General features: G+C 42.7%; 1 long non-coding RNA gene across 1 annotated transcript in view; it reads left to right on the top strand.

The window, feature by feature from the left end:
• The window catches only part of LOC149869049 (uncharacterized), a 58,014-nt gene extending 39,144 nt beyond the window's left edge, over nucleotides 1-18,870 (top strand). The window contains exons 3-4 of the long non-coding RNA XR_016441069.1: nucleotides 15,562-15,671; nucleotides 18,768-18,870. This is a non-coding gene — a long non-coding RNA (uncharacterized LOC149869049). The remainder of the gene's footprint in view (nucleotides 1-15,561; nucleotides 15,672-18,767) is intronic.
• The last annotated feature ends 5,306 nt before the right edge of the window (nucleotides 18,871-24,176 follow it).

Genomic DNA, 24,176 nt, shown 5'->3' with positions numbered 1-24,176 from the left:
GCATCAACAACTGCATGGATCTTGGTGAAGGAGAAACCTGTGTCTAGTGGGAAGGAGATCCAAGACAACTGGTGTTATTCTTCCACTTCTTTGGGTAGAAGCCAGACAGCTAAGTGATCCCAGACCCATTATCCCTCTGAGAGGGCTTTGGGGTATGTGGGGGGAGGCACAGAAGAGGCCATGAACTTTAGTGCTCCCTCATGGAACCCCCTGCCCCAAGGTCCCTCTGTGAGGACGCTGTCTCCTTGAATCTCCATGATGCCAAGAGTCAGCTGTGCATGCCTGGCACTCAGAGGAAGTGACCAAGTTCTTTAGCATCTCCTTTTGCTTCTTCAGCACCTCCTATGGACAACCCTGATGCATTCTGCAGTTGTGCATCTCAGTGGTATAGAGATTGGGGGAGGGGGGCGGGAAGGGGCTGTTGTCCCAGGGCCCTGGCCTGGGTGAGGAGGAGGGGGGTGGTTGCTGGCTGGGCACCTCCCACATTTGGTGTGTGGCCCACCCTCCCACCTGGTGTGTTGTCCATTTCTTTACCTGTTATGGCCAGAAATTCTGGCCTCCACCCCTTCCCTGGCATGCCACAATGTCAGTTTCCCTGTCAAAATGTGGTGTGGCAGGAGAGGGGGCTCTGCATCCTGCTTGGATCATCCCCAGTAGAGGGTCACAAATGCAAGCATTGGCCCCAGATGCCAGAGACCCACAGTATGCCACTGCTGCATCCCCATGGCTTTGAACCACCATTGCATCCTCTGTGCATTGTCTTCCCTCACACAGGTGGTGTTTCTGCAGTTTGACAGAGAAGATGGACAGCTTTTGTGTTGTGAATTTGCAAATTTGTTGGAATAAATAAAGTATAAAGGCGTTTTTGGATTCTCCCATCACTCTTCTGGGCAATCATGTGGAGATGGCAAAATAGCTCTGATAAGTTCTCTCTCTTGGCCCTCTCTCTACCTTGTGGCCTGAGAGCTGTGCCACTGCTCTCCACCCAGCACACCAGCAACCAGGGTCCTGGCTGTTTTTTGGGTGGGCATGAGGCCCTGAAGCAGTGCTAGGATGGTTTGCTGGGGAAGGAGAGTCTGGGTCCCTTTCAAAAACCACAGTGGATATTTGTTTTATTCCATCGGAGGGAGGGGCTGGGGACTCAGTGGGGTCTTGATCCTGCCAGTACTCAAACCATTCCTGGATCAAACAGAGACAGAGCACTCAGGGGGTCTGCTGATGGAGCTCTTAAACCCCCAGGCCCCAAATTCTTCCCTTACTGGAGGGATATTTCAGCACTGTGTCCATGCAGGAGTGATACTTCACTGCCAACACTTCCCTTGTAAAGTTGGACAGGCCCAGAGGGATGAGCTGTACTACTATTTGTGGGTATACACCAGTTAGTGCCCTACTTCTGCTGCAGGAAATCGTCTCCTGGGACATGTTCAACAGCTGGAGGGGGGGGTGTGCTTTGAAGGCATGAAGGTGAAGCCTGGGTTGCTGTTCAATGTGAGAGTCCAGCTCATGTATTACCTGTGACTCCAGGTGATGAGTGGTGTTCACTATCATGACAACTATTGACACAATGCTGAAAGCATCATGATCTGACTGAGAGAGGTTCCCCACCCACCGGCTGCTTAAGAAGAGTCCTGCTGTGTGCTGCCCTTGGCTTTCCAGCATTGCTCTTCAGTTTTGAATACACCGAGAGACAGTGGGGGTCAAGGTGGGATTGCTTTGCATTCAGGGGTTTGGGAGGGCATTGTCCAGGACTGGGATGGGCCTGTAATAGTGGGAAAGGGTACAAGGGTTGCTTTGGAAGGTCAGTACAGTGACTGGCACCATGAGACTTAGCTGCCAAAAGACTTTCCCCAGGGATCAGATCAGATGACAGGGCAAGAGTGCTGGAGTGTTACTCACTAACCTCTCCTGATGCATAACTTTGACAGTGGGACTGGGCTCACATGGACCTCCTGCCATCAAAACAGTGTAGGGGCATGGCCCAGGGATTCAGGTACCCAGGTTCTGGGATTTATTTATGTGTGGGACACAGGTATTTTGTCCCTCCCCCCCCCCCCGCCTGTAGCTGACAGGTGGTTAGAGGCTAGAGGTGGGGCTTGTTCAGTGCTGGGACAGCCCAAGGTGGGGCCTGTTGGGTGTTTGGCTAAAGAAGCTGGGATACCAGAGGTATCAGTCTAACTTGAATCAATAGCGGTAAAGTACACAAGTTTAATGTATTCATCTAATCTGAATTGATCTCAATTGAGTGTGCCTTGGATGAGGTCTTTTCTAGGTTGCTTGTATTGTTTTTAAACCAATCTATGTGAGATGAACTGCTGTATGGTTATGGATTTGGATTGACATATGTTCACTTAAACTGGTCTAAGTGTAATGTTTGTATGTGTCCTTAGTAAGTTATATTTTTGTTTTACTCTTGCACAGGATTCATGTAGGTGGGCATATGTGTATGTTTCTGTGCATGTGTGTATCTGTAGGGTTAAAAATAGATAGTTTCTAGGTAAAAAAAAAACAGGTAACATCAATTGGAGGAGGTGGAAAAGGAAGGTTGGAGCAATGAATTTCTGAGGCTTTGTAACAAAGACTCTCTCTGCTGCTGCAGTAACTGGTTGGTTACCCCATGCTGTGCTGTGACTACAGGTAAAAGTTGCCTTTGGATCAGGTAATTGGGTGCTGGGAACATCCAGTCATGAACATTCAATTATTTCTTCTATTTTCCTCTGCCTACATTCCCTGAGAAAAGGCATCTGGTTTAAATGTGCCATTATATACAAAGTGTGAATTTTAAATGCCTCCTGGTGTTACTGCTGCTGCTGAGTCTTCCTGTCCATAGGCAAACAAGGAGTGTTGTTTCTGGAAGGGCATAGAGCATCAGCAGGAAGTCTTTAAACCGATGCAAATTAAAAACAATCCAATGAGATCTCAAGCTGAGTAGAAGCCACTCAGTTCCACCTCTCCCCACCCTGCACTAAAGAAAAAACTCAACCAATCCTGTGTGTTGTCTAGTTCTCATTCCCTGGGAGCTGCAGCTTTTTGAGGACCTGCAATCACTTATTTTGCATTGATACCAGCTTCTAAATATAGTCATATGAAACACTGATTATATTTCCAATGGGACCTTTCCATCATGACTCCTTTCCTTGCCTTTAAAATTCTGCTTCATAAGAGATGTGCAATAACTAAAAAGCAGGACAGCATGCTGTTTACTTTCCAAACAATCCAGTGCTGAGCCCTAATAGCCAGCAATGTTATTAACCATTCTAGCTTTTTATATCTACTGCCATTTAAAAAAATACACACATTAATACTGTACATTTTCACATGACCAGATGATAGAAGGGTGTGCAGACACAGCTTATTGCTTAGCATTCCGGTAAATGACATGGATGATTCAACAGCATTCACATGTCAAGATTGTAAAACTCATCTTAAAACACATGCTGTTACTGTTAATATAAAATCATTAAAAGAATCTCTATGGCTCAGCAGAGACAAGTAAATAAACTATTGGCACAGTCAAGACATGACATAAGCAAGGGAGAGTCTTTTCAGCAAATAGGTCCATCTACATAAAGTATCCATCTTTGAATGAACTGGGTACTGATTAAATACGGTATGGTTTGTTGGACCACTTATTCAGGGGCATAACTTACTGAAAGGCAACAGAATGCTCTCTCCAGGAGAGAAAGATGTGGGTGGAGGCACATAGGCAAAGATGAAAACTGTGAGATTTTCCTTATGGAGTGTTTCTAACAATGTTCTGTTGGGTTTGGAAGTGTTCCTTAGGCAGGATTTGGCAATCCTTCTCCTCTAAGAAATAAAAAACAAACACTTTACATCTCAGAAAGTTGGCTAGGTCTCCTTCCTCTAAGTGAAGGGACCTTGACAGGGCTCTTCGTGTGTTCCCCTCCTCTAACAGGTAACTGCTGCTATATGATTCACTTGCAAACCAATATTAAAATTGTTCATGGAAAACCTAGAGAGGTGGTTCAGGTCCACCTAGCCATCGGTGCCAGGCCAGGCCTTGCCCACAGAACAATGGTATAGAGGCAGTTTTAATTACCCCACTACCCATATTCTTCATGCAAAAAAGAGAAGATTCCTGTTTGCACCTAAGGGGCATAAGAAACAAATAACCCATGCTGTGGGTTCCCTGCTTCCCAATGTACTTTGGAGGCATCTCTTCACAGAACTACAGATTAGAGAATGTGTCAGTCACCATCATTATGGATTTCACATGGCCAAAACAGTAGGCAGGAATAGCTGCTGGCAACATCCTCTATTCTTCCCTAGTGGCTGTTGTGAACCAGGGCTGGCTATGTCCTGGCAATAATTCTCACTCTGTAGCAGGTCTGTAAAGGAGTCATTACTGTAGCACCAATGTGTTTTAGTGCTGTCATGAAGATGTAATTTCTTTTCAGTGATTGCTGCCTGTACATTCACCCAGGTTGGGCTCCCATGATAACTAAAAAGCTGATTAGGAAATGATTGCAGCTTACACACACACACACACACACACACCCCATTGATTTTCACCCCCATTGATTTTCAAGAATATTTTTCTTCATTCTTTCAGGCTTTTGAGGGTTTTTTTTCTTTTTTACTAGGTGGAAGTCTTTTTTACTAATGTTGCTTTTTGATTTATTCTTACATTTTCAAAGAAAAAAGGGGCTTTTTTGTAAAAAATATCTCCTTTCAGGAGAAATTATTTTCTGTTGAAAACAAGTTTTATTGAAAGCTATCAACATGCTTAACTACAGAAGCATTATTTGACCACATTTTTAAAAACAGTGTTTCTATTTGAAAATGTTTGATTTCTGATATGTTCACATGGTGTCCTTGATATCTGGTGATATCTGTGTCCCCAGACAATTTTTACATAATGTTTTATTTGATTGTTATTTATTATATGAATTATTATAATTGTTACTATTATGTGTTAGGAATGCTCTAGTTTTATGTTGTGATTAAGCTTTTATTTTGGATGCAGAGGTTTTTTTTTCTAGAAAGCATGAATGGGGCACTTCAGAATGGTAATTTTACAGCACTTCTTGAAGGGATTTCGGGGAAAGGAAAAAAAACCCACCACTAATGATGCAATGATGCAAGTTGATTGTTAGTTTTCCAAACCAGTGTAATTATTAATACAAGTTGGTGCAGGGGAAAAAAATAGTATTATAGATAATTCAGTAACAAAATATGTGTTAATATGTACTACTGTATTCATAAATTTTAATGGAACTATTTATCACAGCAAAAACTGTTAAAGACTTCTGTAGGCTTTCTGCCATTGTAGTAAGATGAATGATGAATCAGATGCAACTCAGGGTTTCTTAATAATTTATTGGGTCATGAGTTATGGTTTTATTCAATTGAAAATTATTAGATGGGTTTGCCCCAGGCAGAGAGCATGCTATATGAAAAAGGAAAATAGATTAAGCAAACACTCGATGAGTTTAATCATTTCAAACAGGGCACTGGATAAGGGCACTGACAGATTTGTCATTAATTCAGGAGATGTTTTTACCTCCACACAACATAATCACAAGATGGGAGTTGTCACGGAGGCCCTGAAAATGTGATATTCATAATGAATAGGCTGCATAATCCATTATTTTCACACAAATAATTTATTTGCTCCATGAGGGAGGACAAGGGATAGAACAGAAGGTAGATGGGCTTTTCTCAAGAATGGTGGCATGTAAATAGTTTTTGTCATCCTAGGTTCTGATGTCCATGTCTGATCAGACAGTCCCATGCGGCACTGTGTTACCAACCATGAAACATAATAAATCTACAGTTTCCTGTTTTTCAGCCTTTCCTGTTGCAACTCGGACAGTTCATTGTGCTTATATTGAGTTACAATAGCTGCCAAAGGTTTAAATAACAAATTATGTAATCAATTTTAGATATATATACACCCTTGACAATGGTCTATGGGTATGTGAGATGTAAGTGAGATAATTTCTTAGCTTTCAGACTACACTAGCACAAGATAACTCATTTTAAAATAATCTACTTAGCTCAATGCAATTTATTAGTAATTACCGGGTACATGTACACATGCATTTTATCTGAGACCAGTTTACTTGCAAGTAAACTACTCAAGAGTAAATGCTCACAGGCAGGAACCTACAAATGCAGGGACATGGGAGAAGATTTGCTGTTCCTAGCAGCAAACTGCTCCTACTTCCTGCATCCCTGCATTGGGCCCCTGTCTCCACCAGGAGCTGGCAGGGAGCCCTGGGCCTGGAGATAGCCATCTCCTGGCCAGGGCTGGGACACTGCTCACTGCCCCTGGGGGCTGCCTACTACCAGGGCAGGGACAATATCCCCCTGCCCCAACAGCAAGGAGCTCTCAGCCCCAGCAACCTGATTGGGCAGGGAACTTGGAAAGAGCTGCAGGGAGGGGACAGGTCTTAACTCCCATCCAATCCACTGGTGGGGCAGCTAGCAGTGAGCCCCCAGCTGGCAGGGGATTCCCTGTCCAGCCAGGGACTCACTACTAGCTGCCAAAGTGGCAGATCAGGAAGTGGGGCTAGGACCTGCCCCACCTCTGCAGTTCTTTCCAAGCCCTGAACCATGATCTCCTGATTGAGGCATGGGGTTGGGACCTGCCCTTCACCGGAACGGTTCCCAGCCCCTGTTCCACAATTGTGGGGCAGGGGCTGGAGAACTTGTTCCTTGCTCAGCTCCGTGATCACAGAGATGGGTGGGGAACAGGATCCTCAGCCACCACCAGGAAGGAGCTCCCAGTGCTAGCTCCATGACTGCAGGCCCAGTACTGGGAGAGTATTATCTTCCAGCCGAAGCTCTTCAGTCATGGGGCTCAGGCTGGGAGATCCTTATCTGTCAGTGCCAGCACCATCTCCATGGTCACAGGGCCAGCTCTGGGAGATAAGGATCCCCCAGCCCAAGTGCCACAGTCCTGGGGCTTGGGCTGGGTGATCCATATTGCATAGCACTGGCCTCATGACCATGGAGCTGGCACTGGGATATAAGGATCTCCCAGCCCCCCCACTCTCTGATTGAGATGGTGAAACAGGGGCTGGAAGATAAGCATTGCAATCCACATTGAGATCTTGGAGCAGTGGGCTTGGAGTTTATGCTGCTGGGGCAGGGGGACAGTACCTGCCTAGGCTCCAGCCACAGAGCCTACCTTGGCAGCTGGCAGCTCCCGGGGCAGGGAACAATCTCCCGCCCCCTGATGACTAGCTGACTAGAAGAAGATTTGCTCCCAGTCAGGTGTCTACATGAGCACTAGTGTGCAGTAACTACTCATGATTAAATTTGCTATTTACTTATGATTAGCAGGGCTTATTGTGCAGTAAGCATGTGCATGTGTAGACACACATGCTTACTGCACAGTAAACTATACTACTTGACAGTAAAGTGTCTCATGTAGACACACCCACTGGTTCCAAAAAGTGATGGAATAGTGCAGATAATGTTGAAATGATATTGTAGCCATGATCATCTAGGAAATATGTAATAAACAAGGAAATATGAGCACAGGTGTTCAAGGATAAATCTTGCACCCATAAAGATACCCCTGATACCTGCATACACCTTTAAAAATAAAGGAAAGAAATAACACTAAAACATGAAGGCAAATTCCTTGTGTACACAGAGTTAGTCTGCCTTTTGCTCTTATTATCACATTGCTGTTATATTTCATGAATAGTTATAATAACCCCAGGCCAATAATCAGAAAACAACTAATATTACCCTTCATTAAAATGAAAGCCTTTTTAATTATTACTGGTCCTATAAAACTATAAAGAGGGAGTATGTTAAAATGAAAGCCATTTTATTACCCTTTGTAATACAATGCTACCCTTCTTTGTTACCCTTCGTTAAAATGAAAGCCATTTTAATTATTATTGGTCCTATAAAAATATAAAGAGGAAGTATGTTAAAAGAGGCAGATTTTGAATTTAAGGTGGGAACCCTTTTTAAATAGACTTATATTTGTTACCACTATATGTAATACTATATTCAATAGATTACAATAGTACAAATTGATTAAAGTTGCAAAGCTAGACTTTCCAAAGTTTAGCAAGGCTAGAATTAATATTGGCTTACTGTGTTTATTCATTGTACCAAAGTTCCAGATCCTTAAAAGGAATATCTTGGCAAAGTTATATCAAAGTTAATGGAGCTGCACTAATTCAGTCTAGATGGGGATCTAGCCCAAAGCTGTTAATTGCATATCTAGATATATTATTTCCACAGGACAATCACCTCCTCAAGTGCGGAGTCTGGCAGTGTTCAGGGAATGAGTCATCTTATTTACTTCACACCATCAAATCCACAATGAACATGAAAATATTAGTTTCCTCATGGGCATTTTTGATGCTGACTATTACTATAAATATTATGAAAACATTGATACACACATTTATGCTATGAAGTAGGAATTCTTGTCATTCATTCATTCATTCATTACTAATTGAGAGTGCTAATTTCTCCCCTCTGGAGAAACTTAGCACCTGATATTTCATAGTACTTAGCATTTTTATAGCACTTTATATGCTCAAAGGATTGTAGATTTATGAAGTAATTACTCTCCAAAATACACCTGGGAAGTCAGTGGGAAAGTATTATCATCCTCATCTAAAGATTAGAAAAGTAAGGAAAAGAGCAAAGGATCCAAGGCCAGATGCTCAGTGGGTGCATCTACATGTGCAATTAATAAGAAGTGATAAACTCTGGAGCAGTTTGAGCCAGAGTAAACTGCTCCCAGGTGGAGGGTCTACACATACAGCTGGGACAGCAGCAGTTTGAGCTGGGGCAGAGCATGCCTTCAGTTGGCTGGGCTGACCAGGAGCAATTTATGCCTCTGGTCAACATCTACGTGTGCATTTCTGTTCAGTTAATTACTCTGCCGTAAGATGTTACTTTCCTTGACATTTTATAGAGCAGTTAATTAGTTTACTACTAACTAATACTGGCACACATGTAAGTGGTAATGCTTTACTGCTTATTAATCTACTCCGCAGTAAAAAACACATGTAGTTGCACCCAGTTAATGCATGAGCTACAATCATAGATTCAGAACTTCTCAAGAATGTTCTAACCCACTGTTTATGCCTCCATACCACAGATATTCTGAGCATCCATGCCTCCAGTGACAACAGCAAAAAAAGCCCCAGTTAGGCTCCAGAGTGGTGAGAGATGCGCGGGTGAAAGCCCACCATGCCCCCCCTCCCCTGAAGCCCCCCAGACAACCCACCAGCAGCCACAGAGCCCCCCGCCAACCCCCAGCACAGCCGGAGGCAAGCGGGGCCCATGGTGGGAGGGGGTTAACCCCTGAGTGAGTGGGAGGAGGCAGCTGCGTGGAGCTGGACCGGGTCAAGCCCCTGCCCAGGCCCCTACCTCACCCAGCCACCACCCAGGGAGCTACGTGACCAGACCCATGTGACCAGGCTGCGCAAACAGGCGTGCTTGTCTGCTGGTGCATGAGTTAGAGCAGAGTTCACACAGGAGGGCCCAAGACCCTGCCTGCAAACTCCCCAGGGTAGATAGTCTCAGCTGTCGCCAGCCTACCAGAGGCATGACACAGATGGGCACGTGCCGCACCCTGAGGGTCCCCTCAGGCTCTGCGGCCCCCCTCTTGGGCACCTCAGAGACCGCCACCCAGATGGAGCCCATGGTTCCAGGCTTCACGCAGACAGAGCCTCTGGCTCTCACCTGCGGGGGCTGCCTGTCCCCGTTTCAGGCTCTGGGGCCCAGGAGCATGGCCACCTCCCCTTGCGGGGTCTTCTCCCTATTAGGGTCTCTGGTGCACCAGCTGGAGGAGTTCCAGGCAACAGTCCAGAGACTGCATGCCATCAGGGATTGTGAGCAGGAGATTGACTCCTACTGCCCGGCCCTTCTCCCCCAGGTGGTAGAGGGTAGACCACGGTCTCCCTCTACGACAAGGGAGGACTCTGGGACCTCCCATTCTGTCCAGTCAGGGGCATGGACCAAGGTGGCCAAGGTCCCTAAGGCCTGCTGCATCAAGGTCCCTGCCTCGCCGGAGCTTAGCAACAGGTACACACCTCTTGCTGCTCCAGCAGAGCCTGCTGAATTGCCAGCTCCCACAGGCAGCACAGGCTCAACTGCAGCTACTGTCCCCACTCTCCCCATGACAAAACGTAAGGTGTTTGTAGTGGGAGACTCCATCCTGAGGGGGACTGAGAGGGCAATCTGCAGCCCCAACCCCTTAGCCCAGGAAGACTGCTGCTTCCCGGGTGTCCACATCCGGGACATTGCAGAGAAGATCCCAAAGCTCCTCCAGCCCACAGACCACTATCCTATGTTCCTTATTCACGTGGGCACCAATGACACGGCTCGGAGTGCTCCCAGCTGGGTCATGAGGCACTACAGGGATTTGGGAGTGGGGCTAAAGGGTCTGGGGGTGCAGGTGGTGTTCTCATCGATCCTCCCAGTCTCGGGCTATGGGCTGAGGATGGAGACGAGGATCCACGTAGCCAAACAAAGGCTGCAGCATTGGTGTCATCGGGAAGGCTTTGGCTTCCATGACCACAGCCCGCTCTTTCGCAAGAGATGCAGCGAGCTTCTGGGAAGAGATGGCCTCCACTTCTCTCCCCTGGGGAGGAGGCTCTTCAAAGCCAGACTGGCTGACCTGCTCGACCAGGCTTTAAACTAAGTCTTCTGGGGGACAGGGGGACTACCACCACACTGGCCCACTACACAACCCTTGCAAAGCCAGCAGGCCAAGGCACTTAAGGGAGCCCACCCCTGCCCCAGCCCTGGTATAAACTGTGGGCAAGGCAAGAGCCCCCAAGGGGACACTTGCCTGCCTGTACACAAATGCCAGGAGCTTGGGGAATAAGCAGGAAGAGCTCATCCTCCTTCTCAATGCAAATAATTATGCTGTCATTGGGATAACAGAGACCTGGTGGGACTACACCCCTGACTGGACCTTGGGTATAGATGGCTATACCCTGTACAGGAGGGATCATGTAGATAAAAGGGGTGGGGGTGTAGCTCTCTATGTTAAGGAAAGCTACATGTCCCTGCAAGCTGATATTGATGACCAGGGTGGGTGACTGGAGACCCTCTGGGTTGAAATTCATGGGGAACATGACACAGGGGACACAACAATGGGAGTGTACTACAGACCTCCCACCCAAAGTCCTGAGCTTGACCAGGAGTTCGCCCAAGAACTGGCTGAGGCCGCATGCTCCAAGACCATGGTTGTCATGGGTGACTTCAATTACCTGGACATGTCATGGGAGGATCACACAGCAAAATCCAAGCAGTCGCAAAGCTTCCTCTTGTGCATGGATGACCTCTACCTGACTCAAGTAGAAGTCTATGAGCCAACGAGAGGTAAAGCGCTGCTTGACCTGGTACTGGCTACAGGGGACCTGGTGATCGATGGGAAGCTGGGTGACAGTGACCACGAGCTGATCACCTTCACTATCCACCGTAAAGCTTGCAAGTCAGTCAGCAACATGGAAGTCCTTGACTTCAGGAAAGCTGACTTTGACAAGCTCAGGAGGCTTGTCAGTCAGGCCCTAAGGGTTCATGACCCTAGGGAGAGGGGAGTTCAAGAAGAGTGGTTGCTCCTCAAGGGAGCGATCCTCAATGCAAAAGCTAAGTCTATTCCATCTCAAAGGAAAGGCAGCAAGAGGGCACAGCAGCTCCCCTGGCTTTCCAGGGACCTAGCAGACCTCCTAAGGCTAAAAAGAAAAACCTACAAAAGATGGAGGATGGGATTCATCTCCAAGGCAGATTATTCTGCACTGGTCCAGTCCTGCAGGGAGCAAACCAGGAAAGCCAAGGCTGCAACTGAACTCCAACTAGCTTTGAGCATCAAGGACAATAAAAAGTCCTTTTTCAGATATGTGGGAAGCCAGAGACAAAGCAAGGGCAACATTGGACCCCTGCTGAACCAGATGGGACAACTGACGCCCAGGAAAAAGCCAACCTGTTAAATGGGTACTTTGCATTGGTCTTTCATCAGTCCCATAGGACACCCATGCCCGCTACGGGACAGGGAGGTCCGGGTGGGGGAGATCCCCTGCCCTTCATAAATGCTGACCTCATGAAATAACATCTTGAGAAGCTGGATACCTTCAAGTCAGCCGGCCCTGAATATCTACACCCCAGGGTACTCAAGGAGCTGGTGAGCATCATAGCCCAGGCACCTGGCAGAGATCTTTGAAAACTCCTGGTGGTCTGGTGTAGTGCCCAAAGACTGGAAGAAGGCCAATGTGGTGCCTATCTTCAAGAAAGGGAGGAAAGTGGATCCAGCTAACTATAGGCCCATCAGCCTGATTTCTATCCCAGGGAAGATCTTAGAAAAGTTAATTAAAGAGGCCATCCTTAATGGACTGGCTGATGCCAAAACCCTAAGGGATAGCCAGCATGAGTTTGTTGTGGGTAGGTCTTGCTTGACGCATCTCATTTCCTTCTATGACCAGGTGACCTATCACCTGGACAAGGGAAAAGAGATTGATGTCATATATCTTAATTTCAAAAAAGCCTTTGATCTGGTATCCCATGATCACCTCTTGGCGAAACTGATCAATTGTAACCTTGGGTCCACCATGATCTGCTGGCTGGGAAATTGGCTCTGTGGTTGGACCCAGAGGGTTGTAATTGATGGCAGTTACTCATCATGGTGTCCTGTGACTAGTGGGGTCCCCCAAGCCTCTGTCCTTGGACCTATATTGTTCAACATCTTCATTAATGATGTGGACATTGGAGTCAGGAGCAGACTGGCCAAGTTCGCCGATGACACCAAACTTTGGGGGCAAAGAATCCATGCCAGAAGACAGGCGCGTGATCCAGGCTGACCTGGACAGGCTCAGCAAATGGGCAGATGAGAACTTGATGGTGTTTAAGACTGAAAAATGCAAGGTCTGAAAAATGCAAGGTCTGAAAAATGCAAGGTTTTCCACCTTGGGAAGAAAAACCTGCAGCATACTTATAGGCTCGGCAGTGCTACGCTGGCTAGCACTATGGAAGAAAGAGACTTGGGTGATATCATTGACCACAAGATAAACACGAGCCTGCAATGCGATGCTGTGGCTAGTAAAGCGACCAAAACACTGGCTTGCATCCATAGATGCTTCTCAAGCAAATCCCGGAACGTCATTCTCCCCTTGTACTCGGCCTTGGTGAGGCCACAGCTGGAGTACTGCGTCCAGTTTTGGGCTCCACAATTCAAAAAGTATGTGGAGAACCTTGATAAGAGTCCAGAGAAGAGCCACGCGCATGATCAGGTCAGAAAAACAGACCTTATGACGACAGGCTGAGAGCCAGGGGGCTCTTTAGCCTGCAAAAGCACAGGCTCAGGGGTGATCTGATGGCCACTTATAAGTTTATCAGGGGTGACCAGCAGGATCTGGGGGAATGTTTGTTCACCAGAGCGCCCCAAGGGATGACAACGTCAAATGGTCATAAACTACTGCGAGACCGTTTCAGGCTGGACATAAGGAAGAATTTCTTTACTGTCCGAGCCCCCAAGGTCTCGAACAGCCTGCCATCAGAGGTGGTTGAAACACCTATGTTGAACACCTTCAAGAGCAAATTGGATGCTTATCTTGCTGGGATCCTATGACCCCAGCTGACTTCCTGCCCTTTGGGTTGTGCGGCTGGACTCGATCTTTCGAGGTCCCTTCCAGCCCTAATGTCTATGAAATCTATGAAATCTATGACTTCACTTGTAATTTTGAGTTCTCAGGACACTTGAAAAAGAAGAGTCTAAGAATCTCCCACCTGATTTCTCAGGAAGCAGTGACCCCACCTGCAAAATCTTTTACCTTCAATGGCTTGTTCTTCAGCAAAAAAGGCATACCGTGACAGTTTTATACTCTTGTCAGTGACAGAAAATGTGACAGCAGCATCTGGGCCCACTGGGGAGGTGGAGCACTGGGCCAGCAGCAATGGAAGCTCCCATTTTTGTACCTCCCCTTCCACCAATGTTGGCACCCAGGGCTGGTGCCCTACTTGTTCCCTCCCCTCTTAGTTATGCTGCACATAAGAAAACATAAGAAAACTGGTTAAATCAAGGGCACATCTGAGGTCTTCTGCTGGCATTGAATTGCCTTAACTCTCTTTTACTCTTTCTTTTCTTGCACTCCTGTCTCAATTCTGAACTAAATTAAGTAGTCCTGTAGCCAACAATCCCATTAATTCATTCTTTCACTGACTCTGTTCATCCCATGTACTACAGCATACCTCTTCAGTGCTGTTATGTAGGCTTTTGTTTCTTGAGATGGAAAGCTAACTTCAGGAGCTGACTACACAAGGAAGTTGATGTTTAATTGACCAGGAACAAAACAGATGAGCAAAATTATATGGTATTAAAATAGTCATAGGAATATACCCAGGGCCAGGGGAAGGAATTGAGTTTCTGTATTACTAGATAATGTATTTTATTATGTTGGATACTGGACACTTCCCTGTTTGCCTTCTGCTTTGTAGAGTTTCATTATTAAAAATATATGTGTCCAACTAAATCATTTAGCTTTAAACAGTTAGCAAGTGAGATAGGGGATGATGGAAAATGTTTTATGAACTATCAGATTCTACTGGAATTAACCTCTAAACTATTTGGTTGTTCTTCAGAGTACAAGTATCAGCATTTCACTATGAACTCTTTTAAACATTCATGTACTATAAGTATATTATTTTCAGTTTGCAAATATCAAATTATTAAAGAAATGCTGGATGTTGAATTCTTTATTACCTTCAGACAATAAATCAGACTGTATATTTTGTGGAACCATTTCAAAGTCCTGATAAAAACTGTGTGCACAATTTTTGGAGGTGGTAAAAAAGAAAGGGTCATCCATAAGCCAATATTTTCCTCTGAGTCATAGGCTCGGGATGAGATACCAAACTAAATTAATCTGTGTTGTGGTATGAGAGTGCCTTAGAATTTCTGAACTACAGACTTTCCTTTTCCCTGAGGTGTTGCAATGAAAATGGCAAGTAATATGCAGAAGGGAAATCAGAGCTGCTGTGAAAAAGACTATGTCAACAGTGTTATTCAGTAAGAGCAGATGTAAGGCTTTAATATACTTTAGTTCAGAATGGCTAATGAACAGTTCAGAAGCATGTTAGCTCTTTAATGGCACTGTAAATTTTATCCTCCACTCCACATCCAATGACATCAGCATTATATCCACGAGCCTAAAGAGTGCCCATCCTCATAAAAAGGCTCGTGTAAGCAGAAAAAAGGGAACATGCCCTGCCACAATGAGCAAAGTGTAACATTCTTGTAGATTGAAAGAGTCTTAGGGAAAGAATGGCATAAAGATGGATGTATGTTTCTAACCTGCCAGGGGGCAACCTTAATAAAAACAAATTAGCAATGAAATTACACAAGTTTTATACAGCGAGTGCAACTTGCTCTGCTTGTGGCATTTCCTTGTGGAGTCTTTTTCTTAAAAGGAATGCTGACTGTACAGCACTCTCAAATCGATCTGTATTTCACTTCTGCTTTACATAACAGTTGACAATATTTTAATTTTCTGTGGAATTTGGCTGATCTGTTCATTTTCATTTTGTTACCTTGTTGTATGCACTTTTCTTCAAATATAGTTACTTTCACTGAAAAGGGAAGAGGAGTGGAGAAAGGCCAAAATGCCAGGGGCTTGTGAGCAGAAGAAGTAGGAGAGAATGTGATGTGGCAGTTTAAGTTTGCTGGTGCTGTGAGTATAAAATAAAACGGTCGCTAATGTTATTCAGTAAGGAGACTTGCATAAATTAATTAAATGAACCCTAGGGATGCCTGTCAAACTGTCATCTATTGCAAGCAATGGAATCACGGAGTAAGGCTGTCACTCAGGGTTTGACATTCTAAAATCCTTCAGAAAATGTTACACATTCAAACTCTGCTGGTAATAACCCTGGCAACAGTATGATAAGCTGCTTTGCTACAGCCTTAGGATTCCCTCGCAAATGACTCTGCCTGTGTGACTCAGACCCCTAACTTTTGGAAGAATATAGTTCAATTTGCTTTTTTGTCCAGGAAAGAAAGACAAGTTTATTCCTCTCTTCCTCCAACTGACACTCTTATTTTCCAGTTTCTATAAGTGACCCCATGCCGACTTCAGGCAGATTGAAACCCACATTGGTCCAGATCCTCCACTGGGGACAAGCAGCATAGGTCCATGGAAGTCAAATGTACTGACTTAAATTAACTGAACAGCCAAATTGATTGAGAGCAGGTTCAGGCTTGATATCAGCAGGCATTACTTTACAGTTAGGGCTGCCAGACCCTAAAATGGGCTCCCAAGGGAGGTGGTGCTGTCCCCTACCTTGGGGGTCTTCAAGAGGAGGTTGGATAGATACCTGGCTGGGGTACCCAAGAGGAGGTTGGATAGATACCACCCTGGGCTGATCCAAGCACTCGATCCTGCCCAGGGTGGGGGGTCGGACTTGATGATCTTTTCAGGTCCTGTCCGACCCTAGAAACTATGAAACTATGAACATCTAACCAATCGGTGTGTTTTTCTAGTCAAATACAGGTGAAAAACCAACATCTCTGTACTGTGGCCACTGAAGCCACAGGCTTCATTTTAGCAGACCAACTCCTCTGCTGAATTAGGGCCATAATCACTAATTACTTTAGATAGAGGGCTTGTAATGATTAGAAAATGGTCACTGTCTAATCTACTATATCCATCTCTGTCATTTTTAATGAGCCCATTAGCATGGTATCTGAGTGTCGAATATGCAATTTAAAAGTGTTAAATTTCTTCAAAACAGTTCAGTCCGTGGCTTAGATAATTCCATCTGGTTCTGCTTTCCTCTCCCTTTACAACTTTATTAAATTTTTTTTCTTTCACTCTATGTTTCCATTGTGCAATGGAAACATTACTTTGTACTTTATGTTTGTAAATATATCGCATCCTTTATTTGACTTCATGGAAGGTTCTGATTGATGGCTTTGTTCTGTTAACTAGGTAAGTGTTTATGTCATTCTAAAGTTAGAGAAACTCAAGCATAAAGGGAAAGGCACTTTCAAAATTGACTTTTAATGTCTATAGCCCTGATTTTCATGTACTCAACTTTAGAAATTGAATCACTGAGGAAAATACAATCAGAGGCCACTCTCAGAAAGCTGTATCTCAAAGACTACATAAGAGCACAGAAAAATTGAGGTAAAGCAAAGAATAAAACTCAGCTTCCAAAAGGTTGTCATAGAAGGTGTAATGTAGCTCATTCATAAGAATGAAGAAGTTCCATACTGGGTCAGACCAGTATCCTGTCTCCCACAGTGGCAGGAGCAGACACTTTAGTGGAAGAGCATTAAACCAGATATATGTAATCTATCTCCTGTTTATTACCATTCCTGGCATTCACCTTTATTGATTTAGAGATGCAAAGGAAACATCTCCAACTGTTCTGTTTACTAGGTATTAATAGATATTTCATGTATGAATTTAGCATAGCCAGTTTTAAAAATGATCTACACATTGGCCTATACAACCTCCCATGGCAATGAATTCCCCTTACAAAAACCATTATGATTCTTCTCCAGCAGATCATATTTGTCCATGGGACTGAAACTTGCTGGGAATGGAAGTGAGACTCACTGATCCATAGTTCCCACAATCACTTCTGGAGCTTTTTCTGAAGATGGAAAATATATTAACAATCTGCCAGTCTTCTGGCAAAGAGGATTTTTGTAATGATAGGGTATGTACTATTGCCAACAGTTCTGTGCTTTCACTTCTGAGTTTCTCTCTGAACTCAGGGGGTTAATGCCATATAAATATACTGAATTTTCTTTATCTTCCTAACCGATACAGTAACTGGTTAAGCGAAACTTAATGTTTAGAAATTGGTTCCAGTTTCAGATTCAATGAATAAGTCCACTTCCTTGCACAGGTTGTAAAACCTACTGTACTATTTACATATTTAGTATCTAATCCAATAAAACATGTTAAGATGCTTCTCTGTGTATAAAACAAAACAGTTATAACCTTAATGGTAAAAGCAATGGCTGGACATAACACTAAACCCGGGGTGTCAAACTCACCAGCCCCCTGGGCCTGATACAGACCACAGCATTCCCTGTCATCCAGAATTGGCTTAAAGGGATCCTTGAGATCCTTGAGCTGGATCTCCTCAGCAGTGGGGATTAGAGCCTCCATTGTTTGCCCACTACCACCAATATACATTCCCAATAGGCTCAGTTTTGGGAATGGGCCCTGACCCCACTTATCCCAATCTAAATTCCCAGCCCCTCTGTGACCTTCATAAGCCAGGTTGCACAGCTCTGTGGACTGGATCTGGCCAGCAGGCTGTATATTTGACACCCCTTCACTAAACCATTTTAAAAGAGGGTGGGACATAGGACATACTACTCAGGAGCTAGTGACAGCTGAACCAATGTGACCATTTTGTCTGTCTGTTCATATACAGATGTAGTAGAGCTGAAATGCTGTTACCTTAAACCTGAATGAAACAGTTACAGTGATTTAGCCTGCACTTTGAGTGGAATAGATGGGGCAGATAACAGTTGCAGAAATAAAGCATCCTAATTTCAAAGCACTTTTACAATTTGTCTGACCATATCCAAAGATATAAATATAGTTTTAGTGCAATTTTAACTACAGTCTAATGTACTGCAACTAGCAAATTCACTTCTTGTTCATGTTCACAAAGTCTTATCTAGTTACATGTGCCATAATAATATCTTGTGAATAGAAATGCTGTCTGTCTTCGATTTAAAAACAATCATAAATCCACTTTTTCCTAATATCTCATTAAACTATTCATTATCTTTTAATATACAGTACTTGGTACACTGGTATTTGAAAGGGGAGGAGAACAAGGGCTTGAAAATCAAAATTTACCAGAAGAAATGGCTATGTCCCGAAATCAGTAATATAGCAAGGTAATCTTGTGAATAATTTTATTTAAAATACCATTTTTAGTTTACAATATTCTTCAGGTTTGTAAATGTCTGTTATCACCATGTTTTCCAGCCAATAAGCAACAAGTATATTGCTTTGTACAGAAATAATCATTTTAGTGAATGAAACTTCAAGATATAATCTCTATAGTGTACAATATTTGTCTTTGTCATTATATTTCTAACTAGTTTACTATGAGCACTTATTTATACATATATATCCTTCTAAGCTAATCCAGTTCTACACAATTTTTCACTAGAAGTCAAGCTTAGCTAGTGGAAAATAAAAATCTGTTACTTGAAGCACTGGTGAGTTTTCTATTACATCCCTCATTAAAATAAAATTAAAAATAGATAATTTTAGAGATACATCTTTTCCTATTTTCAAAGTGTTTGTATCTGTACTATTAGGAACATTCTTCAGATACTTGAACTTGAAAAATTCAAATAGTGTTTCCTTAGGTGTCATTTGCTGTCTAGATTTTTAAAATGTGAGTGCATTTGACTGCACTTACTTATAATGAGCATCCAGAAATAGATTTTCCTGCACAGCGTTCTGCGTAACAAGGCAACCAGTTAGAATAAAGAAGAGGCAATAATGAAAGCATGGTCAGCTTGGTGGTCATATAATCCCTAACTTTTCATAATTATCATTATGTCTTTCCTTATGTTTTCCCATTTTTCCTTTTACTAGTTTTGTTTTGATCATTGGGATATATGACCTGGAATATTGGAGTGACATCAATTAATAAGCTGACATTATTGAAGCTCTGTAAACAAATCAAACAAACAAACAAAGAATAATAAATCCCCAAACAGGGAGATAAACTGTGGACCCTGTAACAATTACAAATATATGGTCTAATTCTGTTTTTTTTCATTACCTCCAGAGTTATGAGTTATATATAATTGAGGGCACAATTTTGCCAAGTGATTTTTCTTTCTTTTTTTCTTTTTTTTCTGGTTACAATACTAAACTATGGCTTACAAATACATGGGCACTATGATACTCAGTTGGACGGACTTACATACTTATTGCAACTTCCTCTTACACTAATGAAGTCAAGAGAAGTTTACCATTGATGTCAGTAGTATCAAGCATCTTAACTACTATCAGTGTTAGGAGGTTTGGACTGTACCAGAAGCACAGTAGCAGAATCACAAGACTCCGGTGAAAGCATAGTTTGGGGACCTCCAATAAAAGTACACAAAATGCATAAATATGTACATAGTAATAAATAATATATATAAGTATAAATAACCATAACATGATATTTAATTTTTCCACTCACCACTGCTGCTGGGACTTTTGTGTCTTCCTCTCTGCAAATGCATCAAAAATCAGGTCTAAGTTACATTTTCCAGCCTTCTCATTTTCAAAAGACAAAGGCTTTCTTCACCATGAAGCCTTTCTTTTTCTGCTCTGCAAGGTTTGAGAAGGAATGTTCGAGACTTGATATTGTTACAGGTATAGTTAAAAACAATCCAATCACTGTATGTACCATATTTAATCAAATCCAAGATGAGGTCCCACCCCCCTCCTGATCAGCCTGAGGGAAAAAAAAAGCCTTGTCTTGCATTCAAGTACTGCCTAGGGCAGGTAGCAGCTCAACTCTGGATTTGGTCTCAGACTGTGGGCTCTGGGCCCTGCTGTATTGTTTCAGCTTCTTCACATAGCTCTTCATCAATTGCTGACATCTGTCTTCAGTAGAATTGCATTAAAACTTGGTAGCATTTACATCCAAATTATGAAAACAATGAGACAGCTAGGATAAAATTTTATCCAAACAGTCATAGATCATGTTAACTTTGAAATATATCTCAATGTCATTCAACCTTTCATCCTCCTATAATGCATCAAAATTTTTTGTTCACTTTCTTACCATGTTCCAATTCAAACTTAACCTCCACATCCCATTTTCCTAACATTTTGGTGGCATTTTAGCTTCTTCAAAATTAGTTTGAAACAACATGAGTGATTCTGTTACATTGCAAAGTAATGTCACAGCTTTGGTTGAGCATATGTCATTAGATTGTTGGCACAAAGAGAGAGAATTTACCATTTCCAACATTTTTGTTTGGAACACAGTAAGAAATACAAAATCAAAAGTTCTTAAGACTTTCTTGGTTGTGTAATAATGATATTATAGCCATGATGCTCTAAAACATATGCAAGAGGCCAGGATTTCTTAGGGAGATATTTTTTATTGGCCCAACATTGGGTTTTTTTTGTTACACTTATCAACCTTTTCACACAGGAAAATTATTGTGGAAAGTGCCTTCATTATAACAAAGCAATGAGTGATTTGTTTCTTGACAACCAGTGTGTTGCACATACTTTCTTCAAAGTAATGTTACTAATAAGTTCTGAGACAGAAACTAACTCAGATAACAAGTCCTGTAGCTTTACACTATGTTAAAAGAAAGCTCAGACCCTTACAATCACTTCATAAAAACATCTTATTTTAGGAATTCCCTGAACATGTTCATTAAGTGTAAGGTTTTAGTTGTGGGAACCACAATGTAGACATGCTGCATACAGTTCTCTCATAAATATTTTTGCTTGTGCTCCAGAATAAGTTCTACACAATTTGAAGCCTTTTGTGTCTTTGACTGTGACCTTTTGATAGTGTGACCCTATGATACTATGACGCTTTCCCTTCAATACAGTTCACAATTTCCTGTTCAAGACCAGAAGCACTTTGATCACATATTTCATGAAATCCCAGAAAAGCCTAGTTGACTTTCACATCAATTGCTATATTCATATAATTGCTTTCTACTGTTACAAAATGAAAAAAATTACTTAACGCAACAATTTTTTTCAATGTCTTGGGATGTATCCATAATCATTGAGAAAAATGTCACACTTTGGATTCCTTCAACAACCTTCCTCTCAACACATTTCAACAATAATTCAGTGGGTGCATCTACACGAGATGTTTACTGTGGAGTCAACTAATTAGCTCTTTAGTAAAATGAAAATGAAATTTATAAATTTATAAAATGAAATGTATATGTGCAATGCTTTTAGGACAGCGTAAACAAATTAACTCTGCCATAGGTTAATACTGCTAGATAAAAAACCTTCAGCGGAGTTATTTACTCCATCACAACACATGTAGATGATGACAGGGATGGTTGAGGAATGAAGGTGCCTCAGTACAGGTCTGCCTGCTGGCTAGCTCCACACTGAAACACACTCGGGCCCCAGCCAACCCCTCTGTAGCATGTTGAGCCAGCTCAGAGCAGCCCCAGGCTGGCAGGCTGACCCCCTGGGTCCACTGCCAGCTGAGGCTGCTCTCCCCTAGCTCAGTGTGCTGCAGTCCTGAGTGCTCATGCAAATATAGTACCCTGCAGCAATTTGCACTGGAGTTTATTCCACAGTGCTAATTGCACATGTAGATGCACCGAGTGATTTTGTTTCGAATGTGATAACATCAGTATCAAACTGAAACATTCTACCATATGAATTAGTTGTTTCAACATTGGATATTTAGCCAAGTGTTCAATGAAGAGAGGAAATTTCACTTAACATTGCCTAAAACCTTCTTGTACCACCTGAAAGTGAGGTTGCATGTTGTCATTATTAAAGTCACATTGATGACATGCTCAAGTACTTGTCTTTAGAAGTTCTTTGCTTTCTTGATTACTTTTTCATGATTTTATAGTGCCATGCAGTCTTCACTGCAGAAACACTGTGCATGAATTTAAGTGCAATGTAAAGTTTTATAACTAGCTATCCTTCAGTTAAATGGCAACAGGCTCTAACACCTTTCATCCATGCCTCATTGTATTTTAAACAACTATGGTCACCAAAGCACTGTCCAACTTAGGTGAATAACAAAACTATATACTGGAAATGATTACTTCAGCCTTTGTTCTTATGTTTTAATACCTTTCAGAAACACACCACCCATTTTATTTTTAAAATAATGGAATTGGTCCCTTGAGTTTGCATGAACCTTGTAATAGTACCATATTTATTTAATTAGAAGACAACATTCCCCCCATTTAACATGAAAAAAGTCCCTCCCTTTACAATCCAGGAGGAGACTGTGGAGGTGGTGGGGAGGGAAAGCAGAGACATGCTGCAGCACCTTCCACCTGTCCCCTCCCTCGCAGTGCTTCTAGATGCACCAGGTTATTAGCAGGCACGCTGGTTATAATGTGCTATAAATCCAAATAACAATTGCATACCAGAATGAGTGCACACCAAAAATCTACCAAAGGCAAAAATACTCAATTACCTGTAGGTGCACACTTTTCATAAGATAACCACTCACTCTCCAATCTCTCAGTTCAAATCCTCAAAGAGATTTTTAAAAACATCTTTCGTAGATGAGCCTATGAACTTCACTTCATAAGTTTACTGGATACAAAAAATAATGGACTAAATATAGACATTGGATTTATGGGACATTATAACCTACCTGCCATCTGATAACCCCAGGTAACCATCTGCATTTTAGCAGATATCAGGGTTCATGGTAGAGGTGATATCTTTTATTAGACCAACAATATTTTTGCAAAAAAATAAATAGTTAATTGCAAGCTTTCGGATACAAATACCCTTCATCAGGCATTGGAAAAAAGATTGTAAAAGTTCTCCTGGGTAGAAATGAAAGCTGCATTTTACCAGCTACATTTTATCATCTTCTCCCCTTTTCCTGCCACCCAACTACCTTCTCACACCTACTGTCTCCCATTCCCTTTGAACCTTACTGCCATGCATTTGCATTTTCACAGACCTGCATTTTGCATTGTGGCTTCTATACTACCCAGGAAAGCACACAAACACCAATAGACTTTCCCTATGCCTGAAGAAGGGTATTTGTGCCCAAAAGCTTGCAAAGAACATTTTTTCAAACTATTTAATTGGTCTAATCAAAAATATCACATCTACCCAAAGACCCTCATCTGTCTATTCTATGCATTTTTTCATTGGATTTTTTTTCCGTCTGCATCCTCTCTGCTATTTTTTATTTTTTTGACAGTCTCTTCCACTTTACAAAATGAGTTAGCCTTTCTCTACTTAGGACGCAACTAACAACTTTAGCTAAGTGATTTGACAAACCTTGCAGTGGCGGTCTCCTTTCTTTGCCTGTGTCAAATTAGGGTGCTTTTCATGTCTTTGGGTGATATGCTTTTGTCATGCAGAAGGATGATTGTGTATTTTAGGTATAAACAAGATAAGAGTTTGTACACACAGGGATCAACTAACATTTTGAAAAGCTGGAGCCTAAACTTAGAATCAGGTTTTAGACTCTTAAGTGCCTTAATTTCAAAA

The sequence above is a fragment of the Crocodylus siamensis genome, chromosome 3, assembly GCF_052110815.1.
Source record: "Crocodylus siamensis isolate JL-2025a chromosome 3, ASM5211081v1, whole genome shotgun sequence".
NCBI lineage: Eukaryota > Metazoa > Chordata > Crocodylia > Crocodylidae > Crocodylus > Crocodylus siamensis.
This window is presented reverse-complemented; position numbering and strand designations above follow the sequence as displayed.